General features: G+C 41.7%; 9 non-coding genes across 9 annotated transcripts; all 9 read left to right on the top strand.

Moving 5' to 3' along the window:
• The first annotated feature begins 10,860 nt into the window (after positions 1-10,860).
• TRNAF-GAA (transfer RNA phenylalanine (anticodon GAA)) lies at positions 10,861-10,933 on the top strand. The gene has a single exon. It is a non-coding gene; the product is annotated as a tRNA-Phe (tRNA).
• A 2,256-nt stretch (positions 10,934-13,189) lies between these two features.
• Positions 13,190-13,262, top strand: TRNAF-GAA (transfer RNA phenylalanine (anticodon GAA)). Its single transcript has one exon. It is a non-coding gene; the product is annotated as a tRNA-Phe (tRNA).
• A 1,090-nt stretch (positions 13,263-14,352) lies between these two features.
• Positions 14,353-14,425, top strand: TRNAF-GAA (transfer RNA phenylalanine (anticodon GAA)). Its single transcript has one exon. It is a non-coding gene; the product is annotated as a tRNA-Phe (tRNA).
• A 508-nt stretch (positions 14,426-14,933) lies between these two features.
• On the top strand, positions 14,934-15,006 carry TRNAF-GAA (transfer RNA phenylalanine (anticodon GAA)). The gene has a single exon. It is a non-coding gene; the product is annotated as a tRNA-Phe (tRNA).
• Positions 15,007-16,678: 1,672 nt separating this feature from the next.
• On the top strand, positions 16,679-16,751 carry TRNAF-GAA (transfer RNA phenylalanine (anticodon GAA)). The gene has a single exon. It is a non-coding gene; the product is annotated as a tRNA-Phe (tRNA).
• Positions 16,752-17,261: 510 nt separating this feature from the next.
• TRNAF-GAA (transfer RNA phenylalanine (anticodon GAA)) lies at positions 17,262-17,334 on the top strand. The gene has a single exon. It is a non-coding gene; the product is annotated as a tRNA-Phe (tRNA).
• A 2,256-nt stretch (positions 17,335-19,590) lies between these two features.
• TRNAF-GAA (transfer RNA phenylalanine (anticodon GAA)) lies at positions 19,591-19,663 on the top strand. The gene has a single exon. It is a non-coding gene; the product is annotated as a tRNA-Phe (tRNA).
• Positions 19,664-21,334: 1,671 nt separating this feature from the next.
• Positions 21,335-21,407, top strand: TRNAF-GAA (transfer RNA phenylalanine (anticodon GAA)). The gene has a single exon. It is a non-coding gene; the product is annotated as a tRNA-Phe (tRNA).
• A 1,079-nt stretch (positions 21,408-22,486) lies between these two features.
• TRNAF-GAA (transfer RNA phenylalanine (anticodon GAA)) lies at positions 22,487-22,559 on the top strand. The gene has a single exon. It is a non-coding gene; the product is annotated as a tRNA-Phe (tRNA).
• The last annotated feature ends 47 nt before the right edge of the window (positions 22,560-22,606 follow it).

Genomic DNA, 22,606 nt, shown 5'->3' with positions numbered 1-22,606 from the left:
ATAATTCGACCAGGCCTCAATACCAGTGGAATCAGTGTGCGTACTGTAAGAAAGAGGGTCACTATAAAAATGATTGTCAGATTTTAGCGCAAAATAATGCGGCAGCAGCTCAGAGAGGTCGTGGTGGTTTTGCACAGAATTCTAGAGGTCGGGGACGAGGTGCTATGCCTCCACAAACTAATGATCGTCCTTCTAATCACTTTGATCAGCGAAATGTACAGTCAGCTCAACAGAATAGATCTCAGCAATATCTTGTTGAGGATTATTGTGAAGTTGAAGAGGGATTTCAACAAAATGGGTACTAGGACAGCCATAGACAGAGAGAGGGAGTAGTATCAGTTCCAGTGGATCAGAGTGGGCCTTATGTCGCAGTAGCAACATCAGGTGTAGTCGAACCGTTTCTGTTGGATACTGGTGCCGCAAAAAGTTCTATCATGCATGCGAAACTCCCTGGCGCACCTTTGTCTGGCTCAACAAATGTTTCCGTAGGTTTTTCAGGCGCCCCTGTGTACAACCCGATATCTGGTCCTTTGTCTATTTCTGTTGGACCGTGTCAATTGAAAGCACCCTTAATTTTGACGACAGGTTGTAATGAAAATCTGCTTGGTTTAGATTTGTTAAAACGACTATATGCGACATTGTACTGTTCTCCGGAAGGAGTACAGCTTACTTTGGGTAAAAGACTCACCTCTCCGATGTACTTGTCAATGGACAAACTCCCGCCGGAGCTACGTTCACTCCCTGATTCTCTTTGGGCGACTGGTCCCAATGATGTAGGTCTACTAGAGATTCCACCGTATGTAGTAACTTTGAAAGCGAATGTGAAATTTCCAAGAATTCCTCAATATAAAATATCGAATGAAGGTGAGCGTGCACTCTTATTGATTGTGCAAGATTTGATTAAGAAAGGTGTGGTTGAAGAAACGCGAGGAAATGTTTGTAATAGTCCTGTATTGCCGATTTTGAAACGAACAGATCCTACAAAGCCTCCAGTCTATAGGTTTGTCATAGACCTTAGAGAAGTTAATAAGATTGTAATTCCGCAGTTTCCTGTAGTGCCAGACATTACTGCTTTATTAACATTGATTCCTGCTACAGCTACGTGGTTCTCAGTTATAGATCTCAAGAATGCGTTTTTCAGCATTCCGATAGCCGAGGAAAGCAGAGATATTTTTGGCTTCTGTTTAGGAGGTCGCAGTTTCAGATTTAAACGCGCTCCACAAGGCTACTGTGAAAGTCCATCTATTTACAGTCAAGCTTTAAAAAACCAGTTAGATTCTTTTGTCCTTCCTCCAGGTTCTGCCCTAGTACAATACGTAGATGATCTTTTGGTGGCTGCCGATGACAAGGAAACTTGCAAAGCAGCTACAATTTCACTATTGCATCATTTGTCTAATTTGAATCATAAGGTGTCACCTTCCAAAATGCAATATTGCTGCCAAGAAGTAACCTACCTAGGTCACCTCTTATCAAAGGAGGGAAGGAAGTTGACCCCAGAAAGAATAAAAGCAATTATGCAAATGAGTGTTCCACGCACACAGAGGGAAGTACGTGCCTTTCTAGGTATTACCTCCTACTGTAGGCAGTGGATTCCAAATTTTTCACTTTTAGCAAAGCCATTGGTAGCTTTGACTGGGAAAAATGTTCCGAGTCCGGTGCCATGGTCTGATGAATGTCAAGAGAGTTTTGCTGAATTACGAAAAGCTTTGTGTTCAGCTCCTGTATTGGGCACACCTGATTACAGTAAGCCATTCACGCTCTACGTTCACGAAAGAGAAGGTTGCGCGTTGAGTGTCTTGACACAGAAGTTTGGTGATAAACAACGCCCTTGTGCGTATTTCTCATCAACATTAGATCCGGTAGCTAGAGCATTGCCTAGTTGTTTGAGGGCTACAGCGGCAGCTGCAGCTTCCATTCGACAATCTGCTGGTTTGGTGATGAACAATATGCTAGTGGTCATGGTTCCTCATGCAGTGGACACACTCATGAACCGAACGAAGACACAACACCTTACTAGTGCGAGATTATCTGGTTACGAGCTGACGTTATTAGCGAGTCATATTCAGATCAAAAGATGCAATGTATTGAACCCAGCAACATTGTTGCCGACTGATCAAGAGTCGAGTGATTCTGAGCCACATGACTGTTATTTCAAAACGGAGGAAGAGACAAAAGGTCGTATCGACTTGAGAGATACTCCTCTATCCGACCCAGATGGTACGCTGTATGTGGACGGGTCATGTTTTAAATTGGAGAATGGTGATGTGACTGCTGCCTACGCGGTAACGACTTTGAAGACGATTGTGGAGACTGCAAGAGTGAGTCAGAATTCTGCCCAAGCTGCAGAGTTAATAGCTCTTACGAGAGCGTGTGTTTTAGCTGAGGGAAAGAGAGTGAATGTGTTTACAGATAGTCAGTACGCATTTGGCGTGGCCCATAGTTTTGGCCGGTTGTGGAGAGAAAGGGGTTTCATTACGTCCCATGGGACTAAGATTCAACATGGTCAGCTAGTTAACGACTTGTTAGAATCTCTAACCTTACCGACTGAAGTTGCGATTGTGAAGTGCAGTGCTCATAAAGCAATCACGGATGATGTTGGTCGGGGAAATGCCTTTGCTGATGAAACCGCTAAACAGACAGCTAGAGACATGATGAGTAGAATGTATGTTGCTACGTCTGCAAGATGGATTGCTGAGTCTGGAATGTGTGAGGACACAATGGAAAGTGTGAAAGAGATTCAGAAAGAAGCGACTGAGGAAGAGAAACGCGTATGGAGAGAAAGTACGGGCAAATTGGACTCGAATGGATGTTGGATCGATTTGACAGAACAGCAGCGTTGGATGTTGCCTGATGCGTATGTGCTTGCAGTAGTGACGATGGCGCATGGAGTGGCGCACATAAGTTCTAAAGGGATATGTAAGATGTTAGCTCCAGTTTGGAAGAATGAGGGAATCAGTAAGTGTGCAGAGAGAGTGGTGAAAAATTGTATGGTGTGCTTGATGCATAATCCTGGCAAGGGAACTCCAACTCCAGCTGGTCATTTTGCTCCTCCTTCCTGTCCCTTTGAAGTAATACAGTTAGACTTCATTCACATGGAACGCTGCAACAATTTAAAATACGTCCTGGTGGTGGTTTGTGCTTTTTCCAGGTGGATAGAAGCATACCCACTAAAGGACAACACTGCTTTATCAACTGCCAAAATTCTTCTCAAAGAATTTTTCCCTAGGTTTGGAATGCCACGGATTGTATGGTCAGATAACGGAAGTGAGTTTATAGGGAAAGTTATGCAGAGTGTGTGTGCTGGTCTAGGATTGAAACAAAAATTTCATAGTGCGAACCATCCCCAGTCTGCTGGTTTAGTTGAGGGTTACAATGGCACCCTCAAGCTTAAAATAGCCAAAATTCAAGCATCCACAGGTTTGGCTTGGCCAGACGCACTTCCTTTGGCCTTGTTATCAACGAGAGCAACAGTGCATTCTAGAATAGGGCTTTCTCCATATGAGATTGTATTTGGCCGCCCGGCAAATGTCTGGGGTGTGCCAAGGCCTAAACAATTCTGCTCCATTGAATATCCTATGTTGATAGACTATCTTTACGACTTGACTGCTAAATTAAGTCTTATTCATCAACAGGTCTTTGATGCTTTGCCAAAACCTCCGGAGAGTCCAGGGCATCAGCTGAAACCCGGCGACCACGTGGTGGTCAGAAATTTTGCGAGGACAAAGAATCTTCAGCCTCGCTACATCGGCCCCTTCCAAATCCTGCTGGCGACGAGGACAGCTGTACGTGTTGCTGGTCGCAAGCACTGGATCCACGCTTCTCACGTAAAGCGTGTTCCACTGCCGCTGCCCTACGACGACTGAGGTGAAGAAGGGAATTGGTGCCTCCGAAGCTGAAACAACTCCGAAATTTGTCCCTTTCAGCGATGCCGATTTGATTTCTGACACTTTGAAACGTGACTCTCCTCTTGAAAAGACTGCTTTGAACATTGAAAATTTGTCTCCAGCATCAGAAGAAACTTTGCCATCTGCGAACGTAAACTCTGCAACAGCTGCTAGTGATACACTATTTTCCGATCAAACAGTACCAGCGAAGAAAAGATACAACCTTAGAAGCCATAAAAAGGACTAATAAAGCAGGCAACTGCATACTGTGATTTTGATATATATATATATTTTTTGAACTTTTGCCTTCAGCCAGGAAGTTTGTTATTGTTTATTGTTTTTAAAATTGCCTTGCCGTCTGGGTAGCCGTAGGGTCGTGGCTGTGTGCCTAGTTTGAATTTGCAGGGGTCTGACACAAGGTCGATCTTTCTGTTGGTTCTGGGAACTCCCAGGGCTGACAGAGGCATTTTCATCTACGTACACATCATCAGTGGTCGCGAGCGGATTGTAGAAGATGGAACTTCCTGCGCTGCAACGAGAAAATGTGATTTACGTTCGCAGAAACAGACTAAATAGAATTCTTCATAGCAAATGTTTCTTGATGCAATGTGCCATTACATTTTTGATTGTTTTAGCAACACTGGTGGGTGGAATTGTCTTTAGCATAAATTTGATTTTTGTGCCAGTATCTACAGTACCTCCCCTTGATCCTGCTATTTCTACTGTTTCTTCTATACACTCTTTTCACTCGTTTCCGGAACATGAGCAAGCTCGACGCTCAGAATTCATTAATAATACTTTTGTACAGCTCTTGCACCAACACCAACTGGTAGTTAACACGACAGACTGTTGGGTGTGTGGCTTGATACCCCACACTATGGATAAAGATATTCCCTATCTGGTTTTGCCTTTCAGCTACAATGGATCATTTCAGGCCCTTCAAACCATCTTTGCTTATGCTCTTGAGACCTATCCTCCACGTCCACCACGTTCCACTAAATATAACTCTGCCAACAAAGCTTTAGTCCAGGGAATTATTGACATGGTCAAAGACGTCAATAATACTCCATCTTACCCTAGAGACGAATTGCGAGTATATTTAAGTTGGAATACTTCAGAGTATCGCCTTAGTTTAGGAGAAAGCAAGCGTAAAAGCTCAACTCCAATCTGGGTCGTACCTCACCGAGGTCAGGTCTGTTTGCAAGGTAATGGGAGAAATTCGAGAGCTCAGCTAGGGAGGAGTGAGTGCGTAGAGACTTATGTGTTTCCGGCTAACTCTTCCCCTGCCTTTCTTACTGCTAGGGGTACCTATTTCATTTGTCGAGACAGAGCTTATACATGGTTGCCTGCCGACTTCTCAGGATCATGTTATATTGCTCGATTATTGCCTCCGACATACACTGCTTCACCTGATTACCACAGAACAAGAGTAGCGAGAGGTGTCTTCAGCAAGGAAGATACCGCTGGTCAGGAAGCTGGAGACTTCTTCAAAGGCTTCCTTCCGTTCTGGGGGCCTATGGCCAATAGTAGAAACATACGTCAGCTAACACGGGTAGTTGAATCTACTATTACCGAAACTGCTGGTGCCCTTAGCAATCTGACAGCTGAGCTTCAGGCGGATAGGCTCATGACATTGCAGAACCGTATGGTTCTAGATGTTATACTTGCAGATCGAGGTGGGGTATGCAGAATGATCCAATCGAGCTGCTGTGTCTTTATTCCTAATAATGCTCCAACAGTTTACGAGGCGATCTCTAAGTTGCACAAGATTTCGGACTCCATACATGTAGATGAGGGAAACTGGTCCTTTATGGAGTGGGTTTGGACTCTGATCTCAGCGTGGGGATGGAAGGTTCTAATGGTCATTGGTGTCATCTTGATATTACTATTCTCATGTTGTCTGATTATCCAGTGTGGTCCTGCTCTGTGTAGTCTTTGTGCTACAACCTGTTTTAGGAAACCACCTGCATTTGGAGAAAAGACACGAGAAAGGATGATGATACAACAACATGTCACTGACCTGATGAGTATAGAACTAGATTCAGACATAGATTGAGTAATTGCCTATGTAAGGGCAAAAGGAGGGTCTGAGGTTCCGTGACGGTTCCGTGACGACTTGAATCCGTGTTTTTAAGTTTGTCGGAAATACATAAAAATGGTATCAGTGAACCGCAAATGATCCATTTAGTATATCCTAGTGTTTTCGCTACGCTACGAGCAAGAGCACTCCTTCCACTGACACATTTCTGATATACACACGGCATCCATCTTAGATCGTGGCCGCCATTTTGTGTTTCCTTGCCCTCACATATGCAATAGCCTCTGATCATTTCATTCACTTCACTTTGATTAAGGACACGTAGCCTTAGCCGGAGATTCACCTCTTACATGACACGTGCACCTTAAACCAGATCACGCTGAAGCTGCATGACTCGACAAAGGCTGCCTCCTCTGCCCGAGGCCAGCCCACCTGAACTGGTTTTCCTGTCCATTGTACCTGATCATGATTAGGCGGCCGAAGCCGGTAGCCTTGCCCATTTACAACCCACAAACATCTCTTATCCCGCTTTTCTATCTTCTGCACCTGGCTCTGCTCCTTTCCTTCTGGGCCTTTATTAGGGGGAGGTAACGAACTTTACGATGAGGCGGTCCGGGTCTTGAATGCAATATTGACAAGGGATTGTGATGGACTGGTGGGAACCCCTCTTCGTGATGTTTGGTATCAGATATTATCGACAGTTCCTGTGTAACGCCAAATATTTATTGTTTAGAGACACAAAGGTTTGGGAATGTACCGACATGTGAAATATTTGCCTAGAGCACAATTTTTAGTATATAAGGAGCAACCCACTGTGTACAAATCGAACAGTCTCCTAGATTCTGCCCGTGTGTAGATTCTGTGACTTCTGTGTCCCTGCAGTAATAAACCTTTGGTCTTTGACGCCACCATCGAGAAGCCCGTGTTTCTGTTCATTTGTGCACCAAGGCAGGTGGGACTCCGGGGTCTTTGGGTGTTGTACCCTGACACCTCTGGACGGAACCAAAAAGTCCAGAACTCCAGGACCCACTGTTTTACCCGGCGCCAATGGCACACCAAACTGTTTCATTAACACACAAAATTCGGCCAAGGCCCGGCCACATTCAAGATCCCCAGCTGCCCCAAGAAACAGAAAATCATCAAGGTAGTGCATTACATCTTGGAAACCTGTTTTCTTTGTGAAGACCCATTGTAGAAAACTACTGAATTTCTCGAAATAAGCACAGGATATAGAGCACCCCATTGGCATACACCTATCCATGTAATAACCACCCTGAAACATGAATCCTAGGAGACGCTGGTCGTCTGGGTGTACCGGGAGCAATCGGAACGCTGACTCGATATCTGACTTCGCCATCAGCGCCCCGGGCCCAAGGCGATTCAAAATGGCTACGGCCTCATCGAAGGATGCGTACCGCACCGAACACACTTCTGGATCGATTGCATCATTTACGGAAAGACCTCGTGGAGCTGATAAATTATGAATCAGTCGGAACTCACCGGGGTCTTTCTTGGGGACTACCCCTAAGGGAGAACAAACAAAATTCTGGACCGGGGGTACACTAAACGGGCCGGCGACCCGACCTCGAGTCACCTCTTTCCGGATCTTATCCTGTACTACGGTCGTATGCTGCAGGACGGAAAGTTGATTTTTACACTTTTCCACACCCTGAAAGTCCCCTACCGGGATGCGGAAACCATACGAAAAACCGTTCCGCAGCACCCCAGCAGAAGTACGATCCGGGTATTCACTGAGCCAGGGAATCATCGCCAGGGTATCAATCGGAGTAGGTAAAGGCGCCCCTCGGACTATATTAGACCTGTTTGGCACCTCCTCTCCCCCCATTATCACCCGTTCTGGCTCTGCACGAGGACTCAGGATGGGACGACCCACAACCACTACATTCATGTTTGAATTTACACGATCCCTGGGGTCTAGTACATTTACCTCTGTTGTAATTAAAGCAGAAACCCCTTTTTCCGGTATTGCCGGCAGGTTTCGAGTAATCGTCGGCACCCGTACCTGATCGAAAGGGCGTCCCCGCATATTGCCGGGAGGATTCGCCAACATTACTTCCCACCAACGGCATTTTCAACATTCCTGACTCCTTCATTTTATCCCAAGTCAAGGAATCATAACAATCCCAGGTTAAACTTTTATTATGCTCCTTTTCCTTTCTGAACAGATTATCGTAACAGAACCAATGATTACCCTGGTGCGATGTCGAGTACCCCATGATTCGTGATTGATAGATTGGGAACTCGGAAAGCAACTCAGGTCTACGTTCCCCCAAGATTGATGTAAAGATTCCCCAAGCATTGCCCCAATTGCCGATATTCTCATTCACTTTAAAGGCGGCCATTTTTGCGCGCCAAACACTCGGATGCATGAGATCCTTCTGACTCTTTACATGCTCTACCTCATAATGATCAACAAGCAATGAGAAAATGTTCACATACTCCCCCGCCCAAATCTTTTCCTTAATTGCCAAAGGAACATGTTGCCCCAACTTTTCTCTCCGAGAGGGTGTTGACTCATCCCTCGCGATCGGCAATGGCCGCTTACCTGCACCTGACGCTGCCTCTGTGGTCGCAATCGTCCCTGGTGTCTTGTCCCCTACTGCAGCCGGCACGGGCACCTTGGCTGCTTCCCGTTTCTCACGCAATTGCTTTATCAGCGCCTGCGCATCGACAGCCGTGGCGCCCTCATTATCTTTACCCAACCACGCTGCCAATTGTGCTGCCAGCTCAGGCGGCATATCATCCTCGGACACGGGGGTGACCACAACGGGAATCGGATTCCCCTCCTCCGGCACGGGAGTTGGAGCCTCGAGCGGGGCACTGGGACCCGGGATGTCTTCACCCGCTGCCCCCCTCCTGGGCCTCTTGTTTTTCCCTCCCGGGGCTGCTCCCGCCAAAGGACGTTTTGGACCCCCTTCCTCATTCTTGTCCACCCGCTTCTTTAGCTCGGACATCTCCTTCATGAGAACACGCAGCATCTGGTCAGTAGTCATGCGCTTTCCCACCTTCTTCGGCATTCTCCAACAAAGTAACTGCAAAACAAACAAGAACGATTAAAACGCTCAAAATTGGCTCTTCGTTCCGTCTCGAGCTCACGTGCAGCTTCAGAGCACAGGAACAAGAGGATGTCTTCTGGTCTTGCGTCCCTTTTTATCCATCTTCAGGGCGGGCGTAAACCCGCCCCTGCCTGCCCCGAGGGCGTGGCCGGCCGCGTCAGTGTCTAGGCCAGCCCACTCTAGGGCGGGAAAAAGCGCGCCCCGGCTACGCCGCTTCGGGCATACCAGCCGAGACGCGCCTCCCGCCCAAAATGGCTTCCCGGGGGGATCGAGGCACTCTGCCATACGTTCGGGGGGACCGAGTGGTCGCCCCTTTCCAAGATCCCTGGTTCAATCCTGGGTTTCGGCACAGTTGAGAGGTTCCTTGCTTCTAACAAAATAGGTCTTGGAATCAGCTGTAGTACTTTTTTCTCTATTAACATTTTTATCAACTGATCTACAAAATGATCAATTCAACATAGACTTTGCTTTCTGTCCTCCTTTTAAACTTTCTTCCACCTATCTTGCCTTCAGGTTTGACTATGAATGTTTTCCATTTCGTCCTTTTTTGTAAAGTAAACTCTTGTCTGCATCACATTCCACTTCCCCTTGAACACAGATGTCAGTAGTCAGATGACATTGCTTACCTACTCATGCCAAATATATCTGGGTAATATAGTGCTAGTCCATTCAGAGTTAACTGGGGAATGATACAGGACTCCTTAAAACATATCTCTACTATATGAGGTTAAAAATCCAGGTCCTGCATCTATTTTGTTAAATGGTTCAAATTAAAGTATGAAGACCCCAGCTATCAGAAGGCCGAAATAGCTCAGTTGGGAGAGCGTTAGACTGAAGATCTAAAGGTCCCTGGTTCAATCCCGGGTTACGGCACAGTTGAGAGGTTCCTTGCTTCTAACAAAATAGGTCTTGGAATCAGCTGTAGTACTTTTTCTCTATTCATCAAATTTTTTCCAACTGATCTACAACACAATCAATTTAACATAGACTTTGCTTTATGTACTCCTTCTAAACTTGCTTCCACCTCTCTTACCTTCAGGTTTGACAATGAATGTTTGCCAAATATATCTGGGTAATATAGTGCTAGTCCATTCAGAGTTAAAAAAACAACTACCTAACCTGGATCCCAAAACTGCTATTTGCCCATTGCACCAGTTAATTGCGGAATGATACAGGACTCCTTAAAACATATCTCTACCATATGAGGTTAAAAATCCAGGTCCTGCATCTATTTTGTTAAATAGTTTAAATTAAAGTATGAAGACCACAGCTATAAGCAGGCCGCAATAGCTCAGTTGGGAGAGCGTTAGACTGAAGATCTAAAGGTCCCTGGTTCCATCCCGGGTTTCGGCACAGTTGAGAGGTTCCTTGCTTCTAACAAAATAGGTCTTGGAATCAGCTGTAGTACTTTTTTCTCTATCAACATTTTTATCAACTGATCTACAAAATGATCAATTCAACATAGACTTTGCTTTCTGTCCTCCTTTTAAACTTTCTTCCACCTATCTTGCCTTCAGGTTTGACAATGAATGTTTCCCATTTCGTCCTTTTTTGTAAAGTAAACTCTTGTCTGCATCACATTCCACTTCCCCTTGAACACAGATGTCAGTAGTCAGATGACATTGCTTACCTACTCATGCCAAATATATCTAGGTAATATAGTGCTAGTCCATTCAGAGTTAAAAAAACAACTACCTAACCTGGATCCCAAAAATGCTATTTACCCATTGCACCAGTTAACTGGGGAATTATACAGGACTCCTTAAAACATATCTCTACCATATGAGGGTAAAAATCCAGGTCCTGAGTCTATTTTGTTAAATGGTTTAAATTAAAGTATGAAGACCCCAGCTATAAGCAGGCCGAAATAGCTTAGTTGGGAGAGCGTTAGACTGAAGATCTAAAGGTCCCTGGTTCAATCCCGGGTTTCGGCACAGTTGAGAGGTTCCTTGCTTCTAACAAAATAGGTCTTGGAATCAGCTGTAGTACTTTTTCTCTATTCATCAAATTTTTTCCAACTGATCTACAACACAATCAATTTAACATAGACTTTGCTTTATGTCCTCCTTCTAAACTTGCTTCCACCTCTCTTACCTTCAGGTTTGACAATGAATATTTCCCATTTCATGCTTTTTTGTAAAGTAAACTCTTGTCTGCATTACCTTCCACCTCCCCTTGAATACAGATGTCAGTAGTCAGATGACATTGCTTACCTACTCATGCCAAATATATCTGGGTAATATAGTGCTAGTCCATTCAGAGTTAAAAAAACAACTACCTAACCTGGATCCCAAAACTGCTATTCGCCCATTGCACCAGTTAATTGCGGAATGATACAGGACTCCTTAAAACATATCTCTACCATGTGAGGTTAAAAATCCAGGTCCTGCATCTATTTTGTTAAATGGTTTAAATTAAAGTATGAAGACCACAGCTATAAGCAGGCCGAAATAGCTCAGTTGGGAGAGCGTTAGACTGAAGATCTAAAGGTCCCTGATTCAATCCCGGGTTTCGGCACAGTTGAGAGGTTCCTTGCTTCTAACAAAATAGGTCTTGGAATCAGCTGTAGTACTTTTTCTCTATTCATCAAATTTTTTCCAACTGATCTACAACACAATCAATTTAACATAGACTTTGCTTTATGTACTCCTTCTAAACTTGCTTCCACCTCTCTTACCTTCAGGTTTGACAATGAATATTTCCCATTTCATGCTTTTTTGTAAAGTAAACTCTTGTCTGCATTACCTTCCACTTCCCCTTGAACACAGATGTCAGTAGTCAGATGACATTGCTTACCTACTCATGCCAAATATATCTGGGTAATATAGTGCTAGTCCATTCAGAGTTAAAAAAACAACTACCTAACCTGGATCCCAAAAATGCTATTTACCTATTGCACCAGTTAATTGCGGAATGATACAGGACTCCTTAAAACATATCTCACCATATGAGGTTAAAAATCCAGGTCCTGCATCTATTTTGTTAAATGGTTTAAATTAAAGTATGAAGACCACAGCTATAAGCAGGCCAAAATAGCTAAGCTGGGAGAGCGTTAGACTGAAGATCTAAAGGTCCCTGGTTCAATCCTGGGTTTCGGCACAGTTGAGAGGTTCCTCTCTTCTAACAAAATAGGTCTTGGAATCAGCTGTAGTACTCTTTTCTCTATCAACATTTTTATCAACTGATCTACAAAATGATCAATTCAACATAGACTTTGCTTTCTGTCCTCCTTTTAAACTTTCTTCCACCTATCTTGCCTTCAGGTTTGACTATGAATGTTTTCCATTTTGTCCTTTTTTGTAAAGTAAACTCTTGTCTGCATCACATTCCACTTCCCCTTGAACACAGATGTCAGTAGTCAGATGACATTGCTTACCTACTCATGCCAAATATATCTGGGTAATATAGTGCTAGTCCATTCAGAGTTAAAAAAACAACTACCTAACCTGGATCCCAAAAATGCTATTTACCCATTGCACCAGTTAACTGGGGAATGATACAGGACTCCTTAAAACATAACCTACCATATGAGGTTAAAAATCCAGGTCCTGCATCTATTTTGTTAAATGGTTTAAATTAAAGTATGAAGACCACAGCTCTAAGCAGGCCGAAATAGCTCAGTTGAGCGAGCGTTAGACTGAAGATCTAAAGGTCCCTGGTTCAATCCCGGGTTTCGGCACAGTTGAGAGGTTCCTTGCTTCTAACAAAATAGGTCTTGGGATCAGCTGTAGTTCTTTTTCTCTATTCATCAAATTTTTTCCAACTGATCTACAACACAATCAATTTAACATAGACTTTGCTTTATGTCCTCCTTCTAAACTTGCTTCCACCTCTCTTACCTTCAGGTTTGACAATGATTATTTCCCATTTCATGCTTTTTTGTAAAGTAAACTCTTGTCTGCATTACCTTCCACTTCCCCTTGAACACAGATGTCAGTAGTCAGATGACATTGCTTACCTACTCATGCCAAATATATCTGGGTAATATAGTGCTAGTCCATTCAGAGTTAAAAAAAAACAACTACCTAACCTGGATCCCAAAAATGCTATTTACCCATTGCACCAGTTAATTGCGGAATGATACAGGACTCCTTAAAACATATCTCACCATATGAGGTTAAAAATCCAGGTCCTGCATCTGTTTTGTTAAATGGTTTAAATTAAAGTATGAAGACCACAGCTATAAGCAGGCCGAAATAGCTCAGTTGGGAGAGCGTTAGACTGAAGATCTAAAGGTCCCTGGTTCAATCCCGGGTTTCGGCACAGTTGAGAGGTTCCTTGCTTCTAACAAAATAGGTCTTGGAATCAGCTGTAGTACTTTTTTCTCTATCAACATTTTTATCAACTGATCTACAAAATGATCAATTCAACATAGACTTTGCTTTCTGTCCTCCTTTTAAACTTTCTTCCACCTATCTTGCCTTCAGGTTTGACTATGAATGTTTTCCATTTCGTCCTTTTTTGTAAAGTAAACTCTTGTCTGCATCACATTCCACTTCCCCTTGAACACAGATGTCAGTAGTCAGATGACATTGCTTACCTACTCATGCCAAATATATCTGGGTAATATAGTGCTAGTCCATTCAGAGTTAAAAAAACAACTACCTAACCTGGATCCAAGAAATGCTATTTACCCATTGCACCAGTTAATTGCGGAATGATACAGGACTCCTTAAAACATATCTCTACCATGTGAGGTTAAAAATCCAGGTCCTGCATCTATTTTGTTAAATGGTTTAAATTAAAGTATGAAGACCACAGCTATAAGCAGGCCGAAATAGCTCAGTTGGGAGAGCGTTAGACTGAAGATCTGAAGGTCCCTGGTTCAATCCCGGGTTTCGGCACAGTTGAGAGGTTCCTTGCTTCTAACAAAATAGGTCTTGGAATCAGCTGTAGTACTTTTTCTCTATTCATCAAATTTTTTCCAACTGATCTACAACACAATCAATTTAACATAGACTTTGCTTTATATCCTCCTTCTAAACTTGCTTCCACCTCTCTTACCTTCAGGTTTGACAATGAATATTTCCCATTTCATGCTTTTTTGTAAAGTAAACTCTTGTCTGCATTACCTTCCACTTCCCCTTGAACACAGATGTCAGTAGTCAGATGACATTGCTTACCTACTCATGCCAAATATATCTGGGTAATATAGTGCTAGTCCATTCAGAGTTAAAAAAACAACTACCTAACCTGGATCCCAAAAATGCTATTTACCCATTGCACCAGTTAATTGCGGAATGATACAGGACTCCTTAAAACATATCTCACCATATGAGGTTAAAAATCCAGGTCCTGCATCTGTTTTGTTAAATGGTTTAAATTAAAGTATGAAGACCACAGCTATAAGCAGGCCGAAATAGCTCAGTTGGGAGAGCGTTAGACTGAAGATCTAAAGGTCCCTGGTTCAATCCCGGGTTTCGGCACAGTTGAGAGGTTCCTTGCTTCTAACAAAATAGGTCTTGGAATCAGCTGTAGTACTTTTTTCTCTATCAACATTTTTATCAACTGATCTACAAAATGATCAATTCAACATAGACTTTGCTTTCTGTCCTCCTTTTAAACTTTCTTCCACCTATCTTGCCTTCAGGTTTGACTATGAATGTTTTCCATTTCGTCCTTTTTTGTAAAGTAAACTCTTGTCTGCATCACATTCCACTTCCCCTTGAACACAGATGTCAGTAGTCAGATGACATTGCTTAACTACTCATGCCAAATATATCTGGGTAATATAGTGCTAGTCCATTCAGAGTTAAAAAAACAACTACCTAACCTGGATCCCAAAAATGCTATTTACCCATTGCACCAGTTAACTGGGGAATGATACAGGACTCCTTAAAACATATCTCTACCATATGAGGTTAAAAATCCAGGTCCTGCATCTATTTTGTTAAATGGTTCAAATTAAAGTATGAAGACCCCAGCTATCAGAAGGCCGAAATAGCTCAGTTGGGAGAGCGTTAGACTGAAGATCTAAAGGTCCCTGGTTCAATCCCGGGTTTCGGCACAGTTGAGAGGTTCCTTGCTTCTAACAAAATAGGTCTTGGAATCAGCTGTAGTACTTTTTCTCTATTAACATTTTTATCAACTGATCTACAAAATGATCAATTCAACATAGACTTTGCTTTCTGTCCTCCTTTTAAACTTTCTTCCACCTATCTTGCCTTCCGGTTTGACTATGAATGTTTTCCATTTCGTCCTTTTTTGTAAAGTAAACTCTTGTCTGCATCACATTCCACTTCCCCTTGAACACAGATGTCAGTAGTCAGATGACATTGCTTACCTACTCATGCCAAATATATCTGGGTAATATAGTGCTAGTCCATTCAGAGTTAAAAAAACAACTACCTAACCTGGATCCCAAAAATGCTATTTACCCATTGCACCAGTTAACTGGGGAATGATACAGGACTCCTTAAAACATATCTCTACCATATGAGGTTAAAAATCCAGGTCCTGCATCTATTTTGTTAAATGGTTCAAATTAAAGTATGAAGACCCCAGCTATCAGAAGGCCGAAATAGCTTAGATGGGAGAGTGTTAGACTGAAGATCTAAAGGTCCCTGGTTCAATCCTGGGTTTCGGCACAGTTGAGACGTTCCTTGCTTCTAACAAAATAGGTCTTGGAATCAGCTGTAGTACTTTTTCTCTATTCATCAAATTTTTTCCAACTGATCTACAACACAATCAATTTAACATAGACTTTGCTTTATGTCCTCCTTCTAAACTTGCTTCCACCTCTCTTATCTTCAGGTTTGACAATGAATATTTCCCATTTCATGCTTTTTTGTAAAGTAAACTCTTGTCTGCATTACCTTCCACTTCCCCTTGAACACAGATGTCAGTAGTCAGATGACATTGCTTACCTACTCATGCCAAATATATCTGGATAATATAGTGCTAGTCCATTCAGAGTTAAAAAAACAACTACCTAACCTGGATCCAAAAAATGCTATTTTCCCATTGTACCAGTTAATTGCGGAATGATACAGGACTCCTTAAAACATATCTCTACCATATGAGGTTAAAAATCCAGGTCCTGCATCTATTTTGTTAAATGGTTTAAATTAAAGTATGAAGACCACAGCTATAAGCAGGCCGAAATAGCTCAGTTGGGAGAACGTTAGACTGAAGATCTAAAGGTCCCTGGTTCAATCCTGGGTTTCGGCACAGTTGAGAGGTTCCTTGCTTCTAACAAAATAGGTCTTGGAATCAGCTGTAGTACTTTTTTCTCTATCAACATTTTTATCAACTGATCTACAAAATGATCAATTCAACATAGACTTTGCTTTCTGTCCTCCTTTTAAACTTTCTTCCACCTATCTTGCCTTCAGGTGTGACAATGAATGTTTCCCATTTCGTCCTTTTTTTGTAAAGTAAACTCTTGTCTGCATCACATTCCACTTCCCCTTGAACACAGATGTCAGTAGTCAGATGACATTGCTTACCTACTCATGCCAAATATATCTAGGTAATATAGTGCTAGTCCATTCAGAGTTAAAAAAACAACTACCTAACCTGGATCCCAAAAATGCTATTTACCCATTGCACCAGTTAACTGGGGAATGATACAGGACTCCTTAAAACATATCTCTACCATATGAGGGTAAAAATCCAGGTCCTGCATCTATTTTGTTAAATGGTTTAAATTAAAGTATGAAGACCCCAGCTATAAGCAGGCCGAAATAGCTCAGTTGGGAGAGCGTTAGACTGAAGATCTAAAGGTCCCTGGTTCAATCCCGGGTTTCGGCACAGTTGAGAGGTTCCTTGCTTCTAACAAAATAGGTCTTGGAATCAGCTGTAGTACTTTTTCTCTATTCATCAAATTTTTTCCAACTGATCTACAACACAATCAATTTAACATAGACTTTGCTTTATGTCCTCCTTCTAAACTTGCTTCCACCTCTCTTACCTTCAGGTTTGACAATGAATATTTCCCATTTCATGCTTTTTTGTAAAGTAAACTCTTGTCTGCATTACCTTCCACCTCCCCTTGAATACAGATGTCAGTAGTCAGATGACATTGCTTACCTACTCATGCCAAATATATCTGGGTAATATAGTGCTAGTCCATTCAGAGTTAAAAAAACAACTACCTAACCTGGATCCCAAAACTGCTATTTGCCCATTGCACCAGTTAATTGTGGAATGATACAGGACTCCTTAAAACATATCTCTACCATATGAGGTTAAAAATCCAGGTCCTGCATCTATTTTGTTAAATGGTTTAAATTAAAGTATGAAGACCACAGCTATAAGCAGGCCGAAATAGCTCAGTTGGGAGAGCGTTAGACTGAAGATCTAAAGGTCCCTGGTTCAATCCCGGGTTTCGGCACAGTTGAGAGGTTCCTTGCTTCTAAAAAAATAGGTCTTGGAATCAGCTGTAGTACTTTTTCTCTATTCATCAAATTTTTTCCAACTGATCTACAACACAATCAATTTAACATAGACTTTGCTTTATGTCCTCCTTCTAAACTTGCTTCCACCTCTCTTACCTTCAGGTTTGACAATGAATATTTCCCATTTCATGCTTTTTTGTAAAGTAAACTCTTGTCTGCATTACCTTCCACCTCCCCTTGAATACAGATGTCAGTAGTCAGATGACATTGCTTACCTACTCATGCCAAATATATATGGGTAATATAGTGCTAGTCCATTCAGAGTTAAAAATAACAACTACCTAACCTGGATCCCAAAACTGCAATTTGCCCATTGCACCAGTTAATTGCGGAATGATACAGGACTCCTTAAAACATATCTCTACCATATGAGGTTAAAAATCCAGGTCCTGCATCTATTTTGTTAAATGGTTTAAATTAGAGTATGAAGACCACAGCTATAAGCTGGCCACTATAGCTCAGTTGGGAGAGCGTTAGACTCTAGATCTAAAGGTCCCTGGTTCCATTCCGGGTTTCGGCACAGTTGACAGGTTCCTTGCTTCTAACAAAATAGGTCTTGGAATCAGCTGTAGTACTTTTTTCTCTATCAACATTTTTATCAACTGATCTACAAAATGATCAATTCAACATAGACTTTGCTTTCTGTCCTCCTTTTAAACTTTCTTCCACCTATCTTGCCTTCAGGTTTGACAATGAATGTTTCCCATTTAGTCCTTTTTTGTAAAGTAAACTCTTGTCTGCATCACATTCCACTTCCCCTTGAACACAGATGTCAGTAGTCAGATGACATTGCTTACCTACTCATGCCAAATATATCTAGGTAATATAGTGCTAGTCCATTCAGAGTTAAAAAAACAACTACCTAACCTGGATCCCAAAAATGCTATTTACCCATTGCACCAGTTAACTGGGGAATGATACAGGACTCCTTAAAACATATCTCTACCATATGAGGTTAAAAATCCAGGTCCTGCATCTATTTTGTTAAATGGTTTAAATTAAAGTATGAAGACCACAGCTATAAGCAGGCCGAAATAGCTCAGTTGGGAGAGCGTTAGACTGAAGATCTAAAGGTCCCTGGTTTAATCCCGGGTTTTGGCACAGTTGAGAGGTTCCTTGCTTCTAGCAAAATAGGTCTTGGAATCAGCTGTAGAACTTTTCTCTATTCATCAAATTTTTTCGAACTGATCTACAACACAATCAATTTAACATAGACTTTGCTTTATGTACTCCTTCTAAACTTGCTTCCACCTCTCTTACCTTCAGGTTTGACAATGAATATTTCCCATTTCATGCTTTTTTGTAAAGTAAACTCTTGTCTGCATTACCTTCCACTTCCCCTTGAACACAGATGTCAGTAGTCAGATGACATTGCTTACCTACTCATGCCAAATATATCTGGGTAATATAGTGCTAGTCCATTCAGAGTTAAAAAAACAACTACCTAACCTGGATCCAAAAAATGCTATTTACCCATTGTACCAGTTAATTGCGGAATGATACAGGACTCCTTAAAACATATCTCTACCATATGAGGTTAAAAATCCAGGTCCTGCATCTATTTTGTTAAATGGTTTAAATTAAAGTATGAAGACCACAGCTATAAGCAGGCCGAAATAGCTCAGTTGGGAGAGCGTTAGACTGAAGATCTAAAGGTCCCTGGTTTAATCCCGGGTTTCGGCACAGTTGAGAGTTTCCTTGCTTCTAACAAAATAGGTCTTGGAATCAGCTGTAGTCCTTTTTCTCTATTCATCAAATTTTTTCCAACTGATCTACAACACAATCAATTTAACATAGACTTTGCTTTATGTCCTCCTTCTAAACTTGCTTCCACCTCTCTTATCTTCAGGTTTGACAATGAATATTTCCCATTTCATGCTTTTTTGTAAAGTAAACTCTTGTCTGCATTACCTTCCACTTCCCCTTGAACACAGAATTCAGTAGTCAGATGACATTGCTTACCTACTCATGCCAAATATATCTAGGTAATATAGTGCTAGTCCATTCAGAGTTAAAAAACAACTACCTAACCTGGATCCCAAAAATGCTATTTACCCATTGCACCAGTTAACTGGGGAATGATACAGGACTCCTTAAAACATATCTCTACCATATGAGGGTAAAAATCCAGGTCCTGCATCTATTTTGTTAAATGGTTTAAATTAAAGTATGAAGACCCCAGCTATAAGCAGGCCGAAATAGCTCAGTTGGGAGAGCGTTAGACTGAAGATCTAAAGGTCCCTGGTTCAATCCCGGGTTTCGGCACAGTTGAGAGGTTCCTTGCTTCTAACAAAATAGGTCTTGGAATCAGCTGTAGTACTTTTTCTCTATTCATCAAATTTTTTCCAACTGATCTACAACACAATCAATTTAACATAGACTTTGCTTTATGTCCTCCTTCTAAACTTGCTTCCACCTATCTTGCCTTCAGGTTTGACAATGAATATTTCCCATTTCATGCTTTTTTGTAAAGTAAACTCTTGTCTGCATTACCTTCCACCTCCCCTTGAATACAGATGTCAGTAGTCAGATGACATTGCTTACCTACTCATGCCAAATATATCTGGGTAATATAGTGCTAGTCAATTCAGAGTTAAAAAACAACTACCTAACCTGGATCCCAAAACTGCTATTTGCCCATTGCACCAGTTAATTGTGGAATGATACAGGACTCCTTAAAACATATCTCTACCATATGAGGTTAAAAATCCAGGTCCTGCATCTATTTTGTTAAATGGTTTAAATTAAAGTATGAAGACCACAGCTATAAGCAGGCCGCAATAGCTCAGTTGGGAGAGCGTTAGACTGAAGATCTAAAGGTCCCTGGTTCAATCCCGGGTTTCGGCACAGTTGAGAGGTTCCTTGCTTCTAACAAAATAGGTCTTGGAATCAGCTGTAGTACTTTTTTCTCTATCAACATTTTTATCAACTGATCTACAAAATGATCAATTCAACATAGACTTTGCTTTCTGTCCTCCTTTTAAACTTTCTTCCACCTATCTTGCCTTCAGGTTTGACTATGAATGTTTTCCATTTCGTCCTTTTTTGTAAAGTAAACTCTTGTCTGCATCACATTCCACTTCCCCTTGAACACAGATGTCAGTAGTCAGATGACATTGCTTACCTACTCACGCCAAATATATCTGGGTAATATAGTGCTAGTCCATTCAGAGTTAAAAAAACAACTACCTAACCTGGATCCCAAAACTGCTATTTGCCCATTGCACCAGTTAATTGGGGAATGATACAGGACTCCTTAAAACATATCTCTACCATATGAGGTTAAAAATCCAGGTCCTGCATCTATTTTGTTAAATAGTTTAAATTAAAGTATGAAGACCACAGCTATAAGCAGGCCGCAATAGCTCAGTTGGGAGAGCGTTAGACTGAAGATCTAAAGGTCCCTGGTTCCATCCCGGGTTTCGGCACAGTTGAGAGGTTCCTTGCTTCTAACAAAATAGGTCTTGGAATCAGCTGTAGTACTTTTTTCTCTATCAACATTTTTATCAACTGATCTACAAAATGATCAATTCAACATAGACTTTGCTTTCTGTCCTCCTTTTAAACTTTCTTCCACCTATCTTGCCTTCAGGTTTGACAATGAATGTTTCCCATTTCGTCCTTTTTTGTAAAGTAAACTCTTGTCTGCATCACATTCCACTTCCCCTTGAACACAGATGTCAGTAGTCAGATGACATTGCTTACCTACTCATGCCAAATATATCTAGGTAATATAGTGCTAGTCCATTCAGAGTTAAAAAAACAACTACCTAACCTGGATCCCAAAAATGCTATTTACCCATTGCACCAGTTAACTGGGGAATTATACAGGACTCCTTAAAACATATCTCTACCATATGAGGGTAAAAATCCAGGTCCTGAGTCTATTTTGTTAAATGGTTTAAATTAAAGTATGAAGACCCCAGCTATAAGCAGGCCGAAATAGCTCAGTTGGGAGAGCGTTAGACTGAAGATCTAAAGGTCCCTGGTTCAATCCCGGGTTTCGGCACAGTTGAGAGGTTCCTTGCTTCTAACAAAATAGGTCTTGGAATCAGCTGTAGTACTTTTTCTCTATTCATCAAATTTTTTCCAACTGATCTACAACACAATCAATTTAACATAGACTTTGCTTTATGTCCTCCTTCTAAACTTGCTTCCACCTCTCTTACCTTCAGGTTTGACAATGAATATTTCCCATTTCATGCTTTTTTGTAAAGTAAACTCTTGTCTGCATTACCTTCCACCTCCCCTTGAATACAGATGTCAGTAGTCAGATGACAATGCTTACCTACTCATGCCAAATATATCTGGGTAATATAGTGCTAGTCCATTCAGAGTTAAAAAAACAACTACCTAACCTGGATCCCAAAACTGCTATTTGCCCATTGCACCAGTTAATTGCGGAATGATACAGGACTCCTTAAAACATATCTCTACCATATGAGGTTAAAAATCCAGGTCCTGCATCTATTTTGTTTAATGGTTTAAATTAAAGTATGAAGACCACAGCTATAAGCAGGCTGCAATAGCTCAGTTGGGAGAGCGTTAGATTGAAGATCTAAAGGTCCCTGGTTCAATCCCGGGTTTCGGCACAGTTGAGAGGTTCCTTGCTTCTAACAAAATAGGTCTTGGAATCAGCTGTAGTACTTTTTCCTTTATCAACTGATCTACAAAATGATCAATTCAACATAGACTTTGCTTTCTGTCCTCCTTTTAAACTTTCTTCCACCTATCTTGCCTTCAGGTTTGACAATGAATGTTTCCCATTTCGTCCTTTTTTGTAAAGTAAACTCTTGTCTGCATCACATTCCACTTCCCCTTGAACACAGATGTCAGTAGTCAGATGACATTGCTTACCTACTCATGCCAAATATATCTGGGTAATATAGTGCTAGTCCATTCAGAGTTAAAAAAACAACTACCTAACCTGGATCCCAAAAATGCTATTTACCCATTGCACCAGTTAACTGGGGAATGATACAGGACTCCTTAAAACATATCTCTACCATATGAGGTTAAAAATCCAGGTCCTGCATCTATTTTGTTAAATGGTTCAAATTAAAGTATGAAGACCCCAGCTATAAGCAGGCCGAAATAGCTCAGTTGGGAGAGCGTTAGACTGAAGATCTAAAGGTCCCTGGTTCAATCCCGGGTTTCGGCACAGTTGAGAGGTTCCTTGCTTCTAACAAAATAGGTCTTGGAATCAGC

Source organism: Lissotriton vulgaris, chromosome 8 (genome assembly GCF_964263255.1).
Source record: "Lissotriton vulgaris chromosome 8, aLisVul1.2, whole genome shotgun sequence".
Taxonomy (NCBI): Eukaryota; Metazoa; Chordata; class Amphibia; order Caudata; family Salamandridae; genus Lissotriton; species Lissotriton vulgaris.
Note: the sequence above shows the minus strand (reverse complement) of the source record. Positions and strands in the feature narration are given on the sequence as shown.